General features: G+C 42.8%; 1 protein-coding gene and 1 pseudogene across 1 annotated transcript in view; both read left to right on the top strand.

The window, feature by feature from the left end:
- Positions 1-15244, top strand: part of DPPA2 (developmental pluripotency associated 2) — a 105749-nt gene that overhangs the window by 82064 nt on the left and 8441 nt on the right. The window lies entirely within an intron of this gene.
- Positions 2638-4759, top strand: LOC148114247 (uncharacterized; annotated as a pseudogene).

Raw genomic sequence — 15244 nt, 5'->3', positions numbered from 1 at the left:
ATTCCCCTTCCCATAACATGATATGGCCCCCTGCTTCCACCATATTGTTATATTGTTATAATATAACAATATTGTTCCTTTTTTATTTCCATGCCTTCAATTTCTAAATCTTGTCTAATATTTCTATTTAGTACTTTCAATATCAATATACCTAGTAAAGAAGATAGTGGACATCCTTGTCTTCTGCCTTTTTTAAATATTAAAATTCTCTGTTGTATCTCCATTTACCATCACCTTTGCCATTTGTTTATGCCCACAGGTGTCAGCAACCCAAGGCTCTGGAGCTGCATGAGACTCTTTCACCCCTCTGCTGTGGCTCCCTATTGCGGGAGAGGGATGAAAGAGCTGTTGGGATAAAATGGTGGAGCTTTAGTGCAGGAGCGAAGAGCCCCTGTATTTGTCTTTGCGTGGCAACAGGATTCCACATTTGTTGTGGTACATTTGCTGTTGTTGCCAGCAAAGAGAGCTGGGAGAGAACAGTGGGGGTGGATCTTGCAGGGTGGGGGCCATCCCCCAAGCCTGGCCTTCCTCTTCCCTCATCGGAGAGGCCAAGAGAAAGAAGGGGTGATGTGGGGAAGTGCTTCCCTCCCCTGGCCAAGCACCAAGTACAAAAGGCCAGCCAGGGGGGAGGCTGCCCAGCAGAAGCACCCCCATTGACGAGTTGGACGGTGGAGAGGCCTGGCCTGGCTCTCACAGTGGGACGTTTGGCACTCCAGATGTGAGCTGCCACCTTTGAAATGCACTGCCACTGCACTTTTGAGGAAGCTGGGCAGTGATAGCTGGGGCCGTGGGTGGGGGGCAGCAGAGGTATCAGGGCTGCTCCCCCTCCTTTCCCCCTCCTGAAGGAGTGTGGAGAGTTGGGGGCCAAGCGCCAGAGAGTCAGAAGGTGCACTCCAATGTTGCCCCAACACACGTTTCCAGCGCATGCTCCTCTGTCCCAAAGTGGGATTGAGGGGGGAGGGGGGAGGGAGCAGAAAGCAGAGAGCAGGGGCAGAGTAGGGGGGCTTCCTATGTCCAGGCCAAAGGAGAAGCAGCAGCTGAACATGTGTGTTGGGGGAGCTCTGTGGTCACAGCTTTTCCGCTTCCATCCACCACCACCCACCTCCTGTCCTTGTTGTGCTTTTTCTTCCATCCATGGTGTGTGCATGAACAGTTGCCAGGATTCCTGGAGGTAGATTGCAACTCCTAACAGCTGGGCTTTTTGCCTCCCATTGCACAGGCTGCATGTGAGGAAGGCCCTCAAAAACAAGGATGCCCAAGCCAGCTTTGTCTGATTTTTTGCTAATGTCTCTGCAACTGATCCTAGAGGAGAAGCCTGGCTGGCTTCCCTTTTTTCATGGGGCAGGGGGAAGACCCAATACCCCCTCCATGGCCTGCCCGCTGCTCTTGAAGCAGCACAGTGAAAACGTGCTTCACAATAGGGAAGATTGGGTCCCCTCCTCCTCCTGGAGCCCATTCCCTGCCCCACTTGCCCCTGGCAACTCTCTCTCTCAGGGTGGAGAGGAGGTCGAATGTCTAGCACCAACAAAGCCGGAAGTAGCCGCCCACCATTTCCTGCTGCAGTCAGGCAGAGAGAGAGGGACAGATTCAGCTCGATTTAGCTCTGTCTGCTTCCCTCTCTCCACCTTTGCCCAGTTTTGCAAGGATTCAGCGGACACTGCCTTGGTGATGGGAGGGGGGGTTTCGTTCTGTACTTTGCCTGCCAAGCATCTTCAGGGGTGCCCAGGAATTATATTTTCTGGCCACTTTGGAGTGAGTTGCAGAATGCGTAGGCAAACCTGCATGAGATGTGTGCTGCTGTTTGGGATGATGCTTCTCTGAAATGTGTGCGGTGATCTAAGGTGGCAACCTCATGGCACTGTGATGTAACAGCCTGACAGTCACTCCTTTTGCAATGCAAGGTTTTTTTTTTTTTTTTATCTTTACAGAGACATAGAGAACATGGCCAAATTTCTTTATAGTTATTCCCTGGGGGTGGGCGGTGGGAAGTGGGGGTGGGGGAGAAGGAGGAAGGGAGGGAGAGAGAAAGAGAAAGAAAAAGATGAGAAAGAGAAAGGGAGAGGGAGAAAAAGAGAGATGAGAGAAAGAGATTAGAGGGAGGGGAAGAGAGGGAGTGAGGGAGAAAGGGAGAGAAAGAGAGAGATGGGGAGAGAGAAAGATGAGGGAGGGAGATAAAGAGGGAGGGAGAGGGAAAAAGAGGGAGGGAGGGTGAGGGAGATAGAGATTGGAGAGGGAGAGAGAGAGAGAGGGAGAAAGAGAGATGGGAGATGGGAGAGAGGGAGAAGGAGGGAGAAAGAGAAAGAGATGAGAGGGAGGGAGAGGGAGAGAGAGACACCTGTTTCTCATAGAAAAGAAAACACTGAGTGTTATGTATGTAAATATAAATTCAAATGCAGCAATGCTTGTGATTGGTTAACGGGTATTTCAGAACTGTATATAAGGAGGGCTGTTGCCTGTGTTTCTTTGCTGAAGTCTCACACTGAATTAAAGAGCTGTTGTCACTAGCTTGCTTGTGCCTCTCGTTATTCCCGCGCTACAACATTGGCAACGAAGGTGGGATTGAGGCCACAAGAAGCAAATCAAAAAGAGCTCTGAGTTTCAGCCAGGATGATGAGCGGACTAAGGAGACATACTGCGATGTCTGCCTATGTTCCGCCAAAACCCTTCGACCCGACCCGAGAGAAGTGGGGGTCGTATCTGACCAGGTTCGAGTGTTCCCTGGAAGTAAGTGAAATGCAAGGACTCTCTGCAAATCGAAAAAGAGCCCTCTTCTTGAGTCACTGCGGGCCAGACATTTTCGAGATGGCCGAGTCCCTCTGTGAGCCAACTCCAGTCCAGATGGTTCCCTGGGATGTCCTACAAGCAAACCTGAGAGCCCACTACACTCCCGTTCCTTCGAAGTTTGTACAACGTTACAAGCTCCGGCAACGAGTACAAAGGGAAGGAGAACCGGTCAGCGCATATGTGGCTGCCCTTCGAAAAGCCGCAATGCATTGCAACTACCGGGATCTAGACGCGCTCCTCGAACAGTTGATTTGTGGCGTGAGAGACACTCGATTACAGTGGCGTCTACTAGCAAAGCCAGATTTGACATTAGCCGGCGCATTAGATGAAGCAAGAGCGCACGAAGCGTCCACGAAGTCTTCCAAAGTGCTACAACGTCCACAGCCGAGCAAAGACGGTCCCAAGTCAGCACCTGTTCATCAAGAGGAGGCGTGAACCAGTACAGAGGAAGAGTCAGACGAGGACGTCTTCCACACTGACAAAAAGAAGGGCGAGCAAAGTCGTCGCCGAGAAAACTGCTCGAGCTGTGGTGGAGCTCACGAGAGACAATCCTGCAAATACCGTGATGCCATTTGCAGGCGTTGTGAAAAGAAGGGCCACTTGGCCAGAGTCTGTAGAGCTCAATTTCCTCGAAATAACAAGTCACGTGACTATCACGACCAACCAGAAACAACACATTCAAATCGGCCAACCAGAGATGGCACAAGAAAACGGTGCGAGAATCAAAAGCGAGAGACCTACAGCACGAGAATCGGCCAGGCCAGCACGTCTGCAAAGGAAAAGGTCTACACGAGAGTAGAAGTCGAAAGGAGGCCATGCAACATGGAAATCGACACCGGGTCTACCCTGTCAGTCATGTCCTGGGCTACCCTTAAATCACTTCTACCGAAGTACCAGAAAAACCAGCTTTTACGGCAAAGAGTTCGCCTCCTCGACTACCAAGGAAACCGAGTTCCTGTGGAAGGCGTGGGCACGTTCCGGGTCACCTATGGCGAGTTCCAGAAAGAGCTTCCCCTGACCATTGTCATCAAGCCGCTGCCAAGTCTCCTGGGCCTAGCTTGGTTTCGAGCCCTCGGCATGGGCTTCACAGGTGTCCACAGCATCAGCAGACCATCTCTAAAAGAAAGCCTCCTGCACGAATTCCAGGATGTTTTTGAAGAGACGCTAGGCAAGTATGTGGGGACCCCATCTCTTTTAATTTAGACCCTAATGTAGCCCAGATAAGATTAAAGGCAAGACGAGTACCATTTGCCCTAAAACCAAAAATAGACGCAGAACTTGACAAATTAATCAAACAAGGGGTGCTAGTTCCTGTAGATCATGCTAAGTGGGAAACCCCAATAGTCACGCTAGTAAAGTCAGACGGATCAATCAGAATCTGTGCTGATTATAAATGCACGATCAATAAGGTGTTGCAGCAGAGCGCCTATCCAGTTCCGATCGTCCACCATCTACTTCACTCCCTGGGCCCTGGCAAGATATTCGCTAAGTTAGACCTTGTGCAGGCGTACCAGCAGCTGCCGGTAAATGACGCTACAGCAGAATCACAACTATAGTAACGCACAGAGGTGCGTTCAAATGCACTAGACTACAGTTTGGGGTTAGCATTGCCCCAGGGCTCTTCCAGAGCACTATGGAGCGCATTCTACAAGGACTCCCGGGGGCTGTTCCCTATTTTGACGATGTCCTCATTAGTGGCCAGAATGAGGCGCAGTTTGGAGATAGAGTTAGACAAGTCCTAACCAGGTTTAGAGAAGTGGGACTTAAACTCAAAAAGTCCAAATGTAAAGTTGTGGTACCCTCCGTAGAATTTTTGGGCTACCGAATCGACGGCACAGGCATTCACCCCACAGAAAGCAAAGTGAGGGCTATCCAAAATGCACCCACGCCAAAGTCAAAGGCCGAACTGCAGGCCTTCCTGGGACTTCTGAACTTCTATACTATGTTCCTCAAAGACAAAGCCACCATTGCAGAACCATAGACTACTAGGAAAAAACGTTCCCTGGGTTTGGGGCAAGACTGAAGTGGCCGCGTTTAAGGCTGTTAAAAAACTTTTGTCTAGAATTGGATAAGATCTTATTAGAAGGAGGGAAAGGGATATTATCTAAATGTTATGCATATTTATTGTCTCTGCAGATAGGACAGGATGTAGTGAAGGATTGTATGATAGCATGGGGGCGAAATTTTGGATATCCCCTTGACTTCCAGCAATGGGAACAGATTTGGTTGAAAAATATGAAATTAACCATGGCCTCCTCATATAAAGAAAACATATATAAAATGATCTACCGGTGGCATCTACCCCCGGCGAGATTAGCTAAAATGTTTCCCGGGACATCTGCCTGCTGTTGGAAGTGCGGTTACTGCAATGGAACCTATTTTCACCAATGGTGGACCTGCCCGCAGGCGGTTAAATATTGGAAAAAAATACGGCAATGGATTTTGGAAATTACATAGATTAATTTGGAATTAAGACCTGAGATTTTCCTATTGGGGGCAAAACCTTTGAATGTTAAATCAGATATATGGTTCTTGTTGATTCACATTATCACTGCAGCAAGATTAGTGTATGCGCAGGAGTGGAAAAATCAATACTTACCGATAGATTTGAAAATAATATATAAAATTAATGAGTGTGCGGAATCAGATAGACTAACTAGATTGATCAATGGTAAAAAAGATTCAGAATTTTATAACAGTTGGAAAGTATGGTACGATTGGGTCCAGAAAAGGTGGGATAGAATAGATATATGATGATGTATATATATGATGGCAAATATGTATGTATAAAGGAATGATTTTATACTTATGGACAATGTAATCATATTATACCATGGTGGCAGGATTGTATATTTTATTTGTGTATTAGTGTATAGAATATATTAATAAAAATTATATTTAATTAAAAAAAACTTTTGTCTAAGGACAGCTTTCTTATACAGTATAACTCAGAATTTCCGCTTGTACTTGTCTGTGATGCGTCCCCTTTTGGTGTGGGCGCTGTGTTGAGCCATAGACTACTGAATGGGTTAGAGGCGCCCATTGCTTATTCCTCTCGCACTCTGCCCAGTGCAGAACGAAATTACAGCCAGCTGGACAGGGAGGCCTTAGCGGCTGTAGCGGGGGTCAAAAAATTTCACGAATATTTGTTTGGCTGGACTTTTGAACTTATAACGGACCATCAGCCATTGTTGGGACTTTTGGCTGGCGACAAACCAACCCCAGCCGCTCTCTCCCCCCGGATGACCAGATGGTCTTTTTTCCTGGCTGCTTACTCGTATAGACTAATCCACCGACTGGGCCGGACTCTGGGCCATGCTGACACCCTCAGCCGATGCCCCTTGCCCGATCTGTTGGAAAACCCAACTCTGGAAGCCCCTGTATTATTGATCGATGTTGTATCCCTGGGGCCCCTCTCGTCTGGCGAGGTGGCAAGGGCATCTGCCAAAGACTCTGTTTTATGTACTGTCATGGGCTGAGTCATGCGGGGTTGGCCAACTAAGGTGGACAGTCGGGAGTTTCAAGTGTTCTTCAACAAAAAGAATGAGTTGTCTATGTTGGGAGGCTGCTTACTGTGGGGCGACAGGGTGGTTATCCCCTCCCGTTTAAGGTATCGGGTGTTGGAATTGCTACACGAAGGGCACCCTAGTATAGTTAGAATGAAGAGTCTGGCTCGGAGTTATGTGTGGTGGCCACATCTCGACCAAGACGTCACTGAATGGGTAGGGAAATGCAGGCCCTGCCAGGAGTCCCGCCCGGATCCCCCTATAGCTCCCGTTAGAGAGTGGGAAAAGCCTAAGGGACCATGGGGGAGGATCCATATTGATTTTGCAGGCCCCTTCCATGGCCAGAATTTTCTCATAATTGTAAACGCTTTTTCCAAGTGGCTGGAAATAACTTTGATGCCTTCAGCCACTTCTGAGGCCGTAATTAAAGTCCTCAGGAAACTCTTCGCAACCCATGGTTTGCCAGATACCCTGGTCTCTGATAACGGGCCCCAATTCACGGCATCTCAATTTGAAAGCTACCTGGCCGAGTTAGGAATACAACACTGCTCCTTTCCATCCGGCTTCGAATGGCCTTGTAGAGAGATTCATACGAACGACCAAAGAAGCACTGCCCCGACTCGATGCGGGAGACTGGCAAGCTAGGATTGATCAATTCTTAGCAATACAACATGCAACCCCGTGCACTGCCACAGGGCGCAGCCCAGCAGAGCTCTTAATGGGCCATAAACTCAGGTGCACTCTTGATCACTTGCACCTGAACTATTCCACAGATAATTTTAAGGGGGAAGAGGGAGGATTAAGACAATTCCAAATCGGAACCCCGGTATTCGCAAGGAATTATGCTAGCGGTCCACTGTGGATTGGGGGAATTATTGTTGGAATCACTGGTCCAAAATCATACACAGTGGACATAGGGCAAGGTAAAATTTGGAGAAGGCACATAGATCAATTACGTAAATGTTTGAATTGTGAAGCCTATGAAAACTCCAATATTGTAAAACCTAACTTCCAAAGTTTCCCCGAAACAGCTATCTCAAGCCCGAGTAAACCGGATTACTTATCAAGTAAGCCTGAGTTCCAGCGCCGCCCCTGCGAGTCGACACTCCCAGCCAGGGATGGCCACGCCTCTGGAGAAATCCAGGAGGTTCCATTGGCGGAGCCAGGAGAGACAGGAAGTCCCTCTGACTGACTCGACGCCTCACCAGCAACTGAACTGCGCAGGTCAACCAGAGTGAAGTCACGCCCTGGTCACCTGCGTGATTTTGTATGTAAATATGTAAATAGATAGGATAAGTGCCTTCTGGGAATGGAGGGGTGTTATGTATGTATCTATTTTGTGCGGGAAATTCAAATGCAGCAATGCTTGTGATTGGTTAATGGGTATTTCAGAACTGTATATAAGGAGGGCTGTTGCCTGTGTTTCTTTGCTGAAGTCTTACCCTGAATTAAAGAGCTGTTGTCACTAGCTTGCTTGTGCCTCTCGTTATTCCCGTGCTACAACACTGAGAGCCACAAAACCTGGGTAGGCATGACTGGGGGGGGGGGCATCATGTGACTCGGTGGGAGTGAGTGACTTGAGTTGACCACGTCCATCTATGTTTTGTGGCTCCCAGTGTTTTGTTTTCTGTGGGAAATGGGTCCAAATGGCTCTTTGAGTGCTTAAGGTTGCAGATGATGTATTGTCTTTATCATGTTAATGACTCTCTCGCCAAAGTCCATAGATTGTAGTTGTAACAACATAAATTGCCAATTTACATTATCAAATGTTTTCTGCGCATCTAAGAAGATCAACACCATTTATTTTCCAGGATATGCTTCATAATATTCCAATGTATTTAAAATCATTCTCATATTGTTTTAATCTGTCTCTTAGGCAAGAAGCCATTTTGGTCTGGATGTATATATTCATTAGGAACCTTTTTAGTCTCTCTGCCATTATTGAAGTGTATATTTTATAGTCAGCATTCAGTAACGATATTGGCATGTAGTTTTTTATCTGTATTAAATCTGAGTCTTCTTTTTGAATCAAAGTAATGTTTGCTTCCCTCCACGAATTTGGTACCTTCGCATCAATCAATATTTCTTTATTGACTTCCAACATTGATGGGTCTAGAGCAGCGATGGCTAACCTTTTTTCTTTTGGGTGCCAAAAGCATGTGCACGCACATTATCGTGAGCATGCACGTGCCCACACCCATAATGCAATGTCCCTCCCACATGCCCCACCCCTCTGCACATGCGCACGACACCCGGCATGCGCATGCGACCCCTGCATACGTGTACAACCCCCCCCTTTTGGCCTCATATCCCAAAACAGCACTGGGGGGAAAAGCCTTTACCTCCCAAAATGGCTGGGATGGGGGCGAAAGCTTCCAAAATGGCTGGGAGGGGGGGGGAGGGAAAAAAGCCTTTGCCTCCCAAAACGGCTGGGTGGGAGGGAAAAAAAGCCTTTGCCTCTCAAAATGGCTGGGAGGGGAGGGGGGAAAGCTTCCAAAACGGCTGGGAAGGGGAAAAAAACCTTTACCTCCCAAAATGGTTGGGATGGGAGCGAAAGCTTCCAAAATGGCTGGGAGGGGGGGAGGGGAAAAAAGCCTTTGCCTCCCAAAACAGCTGGGGGGGGAAGCTTCTAAAACAGCTGGGAGAGAGAAAAAAAGCCTTTGCCTCCCAAAATGGCTGGGAGGGGAGGGGGAAAATCTTCCAAAACGGCTGGGATGGGGGGAAGGAAAAAAGCTTTGCCTCCCAAAACATCGCTGGGAGGGGAATCTCCGGAGATCTGGGAAGGCACAGGCAGCAGAAAGTGAGGAGAAAGGTAGGTCTTCCCACGCATGCCACTTGCAGCACTGATCTGAAAATCAGCTGGCCAGCAGGAAGCGATTGCGCATGCGCAGTGGAGCTGACGGCTGGCCAGTTGATTGCTGATTGCGCATGCACAGTGGACGGCTCGCATGCCCGCAGAGACGGCTCCGCATGCCACCTGTGGCACGCATGCCATAGTTTCACCATCACGGGTCTAGACATCTGTAAAATTCTGCCGACAGTCCATCTGGTCCTGGTATTTTATTGCTCTTTTGTCTCTTAATCGCTTCTGACAATTTCATCATTGATATTCATTCATTTAACATAGCGTTTACTTTTTCTAGTACTTTAGGTAGCTCTGCTTTTTCCAAATATTCTTTAATTTTCTCTTCTGAAACTTTTTCTTGCTCATTCAACTTTTCATAATAATCTTGAATCATTTTTTATAATCCTGATTTTTGTAATATAAAGTTCCTTTCTCATCTACCAGCCTATGTATCAATTTCTTCTCTTTCTGTTTTCAATTTATATGTCAAGCATCTTCCTGGTTTATTTGCATTTTCAAAAAAGTTCCGTTTAGCATTTTTGATTTTTTGTGCCAATTCTTCTTCATCTAGTAGATTTATTTTATGTTTTATTAGTTCTATTTATTTTTTAGAATCTTCTTATTTAGTTCTGTAGTTCTAATTCCAGTCTCTTGTGTTCTTCTGCTAATGTCTTTTAATTTTGTTTCTTTTTGTTTTTTTCCCTATGTATGTTATAGCTAATCCCCGAATGTATGTCTTAGCAGTGTCCCATACATTTTGTAATGAAGTTTCTTCTTTTCTATTCTCTTTGAAAAAAAGTCCATTTCTTTTTCCATATTTTGTATAAATTCCTTGTCTTTTAGTATTGATTGATTCAATGTCCATCTCCATTTTCTCTTTTGTCCTTTCTACTTAACTCCAATTGAATCTGCCCAAGTGTTTGTTTCCTAATTTGTTAAAAGTCTGTTTCCCTTTCATAGGAGAATTCAGTCCATTTATATTAATCGACAGTAATTTTATTTCATCTTCCATAGTTTTCTCTGTGTTCTGATTTCTCATGTCCTGTTACTGTTGATCCTTTTCAACAAGCTCCATTGTTGAGAATAACTTTTGACAGTATTGTCACTAAACTAAAAAGTCCTCTTCCCCTTCAGCCCTGGAAAAGAAGAAAATAGATTTCCATGGTTTTCCAAATTAGTTTTTATTTCTTTTAATTTAATAAAATCCCTCAAAACAAGTATAAAAAGAGCCCTCAATCTGTCTTCTCTCTTTCCATTCTTTTCAGCTTAGCCATTTTCCATTTTCCAATTCATCAAGCGAGGTTAGGACTGCCCAGAAAGATAATTCTCTTTATGTCTATTCCTTTCTCCCTCTTAAATAAGAAATCCTCTTCCCTTTCTCACTAAAAAGCAAACTCTTTTATTTTATATTATATTCCCTAATCTGGAGTCTAGTTTGGCTGCCCCTCTTATATTTGTGTGCATATGTATTTATGAATGCCACATTTTAAAGACATTTGTAACTCTCTGGCTATAGTATTTCTTTGCTATAGCAAGAAGCCATAAGGTTACATTTTTCTGCTTTACTCTTGAATTTACTTGAACCTACTTCCCCACCTTTGAACTAACTTTGTCTTTCTCTCATCAAACTAAATATATTAAATACTGTGAACAGCTGAAGATATCTATATAACTGCTATTTCCATCTCACTGGATGCCAAGTAATTTTATTGATTGGCTATTAATTTTAGTTTCATTTTTTGCCTTCTAGATTGCATATAGTTTAATAACCCATTGTGGTCAAGTTCCCAACAGAACTGGTGCTATAGAAAAAATTACTTTGTGTGAGTATGATTAAGCAAATCATAACTTAGCTGTTTTATAAATATAGCCTACACTTAAATTTATGAACTCCTAAATTATTTGAGGACTAGTTGAATACCCGTGCTCTGCTATGAAACTATGTGATCAGGGTTGATAAATTGACACTTACAGCTTGAAAATTAATGAGTAGTTACAATCGGCCTCTCCTCTCCCCTTCTCCCCCTCAGGCTTGCCCCACAGAAGCCTCCCCAATCCTATCCCCTTCTCTCCCTCAGCCTTGCCCCACAGAAGCCTATGCTATCCTATCCCCTGCTTGCTGCTGTGAAAGTAAAACTGAAACTGAAACTCCTCTCCTCTGCTTGTGTTTTGCATTTGGTACAGATTTCTTTTCAGGTGGGGAGGGGGAGTAGAACTCCTTAGCATCAGAGGGATGTTTGGAAAGTGAAACAGTATTTGCTGTGCGAGCAAGAAGAAGACAGGAAGGAGCCTGTCAGTGACTTAGCTCAACTGTTGTGTTGTAAAGCTGCTTGCTGCTGTGAAATAAAACTGAAACTGAAAGTCCTCTCCTCTGCTTTTGTTTTGCATTTGGAACAGATTTCTTTTCAGGTGGGGAGGGGGAGTAGAACTCCTTAGCATCAGAGTGTGTTAATAATAATATAGGAAATACTAATGCTCTGATGATCATTTCGAAAAATCCTTTCTTAGTGAGCACCTAGAAACCAAGAGAAACATACATGGCAAATTTCAAGTTTGTAGGCTTTACGGTTCTGGAGATTTTGTCATGATATGTGAGTGGTATTTCGCTTTTATATATGTAGATTTGCTTGTTATCTTGTTTTGTTGAGCCCCATCCAAGAAAAGTCTCTTAAGCCTTACTGGGGCAGAAGAGGGAATAGCTGAGAGCAAAGACTATTATTGTCAGATCCGTGTATCTGCCATTCTTCGTGGACGAAGGGGGGGGGATTTGGGTTGTCACATTTAGTTCTTTCCCTGAGTATCCAATTTTTTGCCTGATCTTCTTTGTATAAACTTTATCCTGATTTATAACCATTGCCTGGCACCAGGAATCCCTGAAGAAATCTCACACCTCAGGAAAAAGGGGGAACAAGTGGATTGTAAAAAGAACTCTGAGAAACTCTTCGTATCTGTTTCTCAGAGAGACTGATGCAATCCGTATTCACACCTGCGGCTTGGCTGGAATCCACATCAGAAGAGGGGCATAGCTTCCTAATTTCCTTTATCCTGAACTGCATGCCCTGAGGGACCCCAGAGCCTATTTTGAGTTTTGACTTGCTTTCATCCCTTTCAAGAAAAGATTCCTTTTGAAATACAAAGTTCTCAAGAGTTTGTACTTTCTTGGAAGGGTGGGGAGAAGCTGGTCCTTACAATTATTGACTTCAAACTGCCAGCTGTCATTGGAAAATATAGTTATAGCAGGTTGTTTTAAAAACAGCAGCGCTCATTACAGAAATTGCTTGATGAAATTGGCTACTCTCCTAGGAGAAAGCATTGTATGGAAAAGGTCATTATGCTAACTTTAGAATTGAAAGCATCTATTGAATGCTAAAATGAATCTGGATACAAATGGGTTTTATAATATAAAAATAAACTTGGTAGGATTAGTGCCTTCCTGAAGTTATTGTTTCCCAAATTCATATTTCCCCATTAATTATTGAATGTCAACACTTCTAATAAATCCCCAATTTTCATTAATAAAAATCTCTCAACCATTCTTCTGCTAAAGTCTTCTGCTAAATATCCTGGTCCCCTCCTTGGTGGAATATGCATATATGCAAGTGTTGTCTTGAATAGAGAAATGATTAAATGGACAACAGCACATTGTATTTCAGTAATTAGAATGAATATTATTCATCATAACCTTCATAATTTTCCAAAGAGCATTTTAAATGCACTAGACTAGACTAGACTAGACTAGACTAGACTAGACTAGAGTAGAGTAGAGTAGAATAGAATAGAATAGAATAGAATAGAATAGAATAGAATAGAATAGAATAGAATAGAATAGAAGCTGGACGGGACCTTTGAAGTCTTCTAGTCCATTCCCCTGCTCAAGGAGGAGAACCTATACCTTTTCAGATAAGTGACTGTCTAGTTTCTTCATAAAAAACCTCCAGTGATGGACTGCCAACAATTTCTCTTTTTTTTATTGAAAAAATTTAGAGAGTTTTACAAATATTTTCCCATCCCACCTCTCCCCTCCCTCCCCAACCCTCCCCCACAAAACTTCCCAGAGCAAAATACAGGGTATAGCATTCAACAAACATATGCTAACATAAGCTAACTATCTATAGACTCCTATCTTCCTTTTGTGCTTTAACTCCCCCTTTAGTTGACTAAATGTAAGTACTTTTCTAAAATCTCTATTTTCATTCATAAACTATTTGAAACTTTTTAGTCCGATATTTGTTTTGAATATAGTCAATCCATCTTCTCCATTCCAAAATATATCTTTCATTTGGATAGTCCTTCAAATATGCTGAAATTTTGGCCATCTCTGCTAAATTTGCTACTTTTAGTATCCATTCTTCAATCCGATGCAAATCTTCCTTCTTCCAATACTGCGCCACCAAAAGTCTTGCTGCAGTTATTAAATTTAAAATCAAATTAGTCTCTATAACTGTACAATCTGTAATTATACCCAGCAAAAACAGCTGTGGGGTAAACTTTATCTTCTTTTTAAGAATGTTTTGCATAATCCACCATATTTTTATCCAAAATGCTTTGATTTTTTTTTACATGTCCACCATATATGATAATACCTGGCATCATACTCACATCTCCAACACTTAGATTGTAAACTTGGGTACATACGAGCTAACTTTTTAGGATCTAGATGCCATCTATAAAACATTTTATAAAAATTTTCTCTCAGATTTTTTCCCATGTTTCCATCATTATTGGTTCCTCAATATTTTGTGCCCATTTTATCATACTATTTTTAACTAACTCCATTTCTGAATCTATTTCTATCAGTGTATTGTACAACTTTTTTATATGCATTTGACTCTGGTCTCTGATTTGTTTTACCAAGTTTTCATCCGTTTGCATGATACCAATTTTCTGATCCTCTTTCCATCTAGCTTGTAACTGTCCGTACTGAAACCAAGTTTGAATTATCCTTTCTTTTTTTAATACATTCAAAGACTTTACCTGTAATGTACCTCTTTCCATATAAAGAAACTCTTTATATATAAACACATCTTGTTTTTGTTCTACATTTATATTCTCCATCGCTTGTCTGGGTACTGCCCATATGGGTATCTTATCATTTAGTTTGTATTGATACTTTTTCCAGACACGCAATAAAGCATTCCTTAATATATGGCTTTTAAAAGTCTTATCCACCTTCTTGTCATATAATAAATAGGCATGCCAACCATATAACAAGTCATATCCCGCAATATTCAAAATTCTTTCTTCTGTTAAATTAATCCAATCACTGATTGCTGATAGGGCAGCTGCTTTATAATATAATCTTAAATTGGGCATTTTGAGACCTCCTCTTTCACATATATCTTGCATTATCTTTAATTTTATTCTAGGTCTTTTCCCGAAGACCTAGAATAGGTCTAGGATAACGAAATTATTAATACCCTTCTGCCATTCCCCCAAATTTGCGTCTTTTTTGAGTATTCGTATCATTTGAAAAAGAAATAAAAATTTAGGCAAACCATTCATTTTTATTGCTGCTATTCTTCCCAACAGGGACAATTGTAGTTTTTTCCAATTGTCCATCTCTTTCTGTATTTTTTGCCATAACGGTTCATAATTATACTTATATAATTTTACATTTGAAGTTGTAATATAAACCCCTAAGTATTTAACCTTTTTTACTATTTCGAATTGTGTTATTCTTTCTAGTTCTTCTTTTTTGTTTATGGTCATATTTTTAGCTATTATCTTTGTTTTCTGTGTGTTTATTTTAATACCAGATACTTCTCCATATTGATTAATTATATCCATTAAACCTATAGCCGATTGCACTGGTTGGATTAAAATAACAACCAAGTCATCTGCAAATGCTCGTAATCAGTAATCATAATGCCTAATTTTAATTCCCTTTATTTTATCTGACCCATGTATTTTATTCAACAAAAGTTCCAAAGTCAAGATAAACAGTAGCGGAGACAGGGGACATCCCTGTCTTGTTCCTTTTTCAATTTTAAAGGTTTCTGTTAAACTACCATTGATTATTATTTGTGCTGTTTGTTTCTGGTATATTGCCTTAATAGATTGGGTAAAATAATCTCCAAACTGCATCTTTTCTATTATTTTCATTAAAAAA

Source organism: Pantherophis guttatus, chromosome 4, assembly GCF_059756535.1.
Source record: "Pantherophis guttatus breed Tessera chromosome 4, ASM5975653v1, whole genome shotgun sequence".
Classification (NCBI taxonomy): domain Eukaryota; kingdom Metazoa; phylum Chordata; class Lepidosauria; order Squamata; family Colubridae; genus Pantherophis; species Pantherophis guttatus.
Note: the sequence above shows the minus strand (reverse complement) of the source record. Positions and strands in the feature narration are given on the sequence as shown.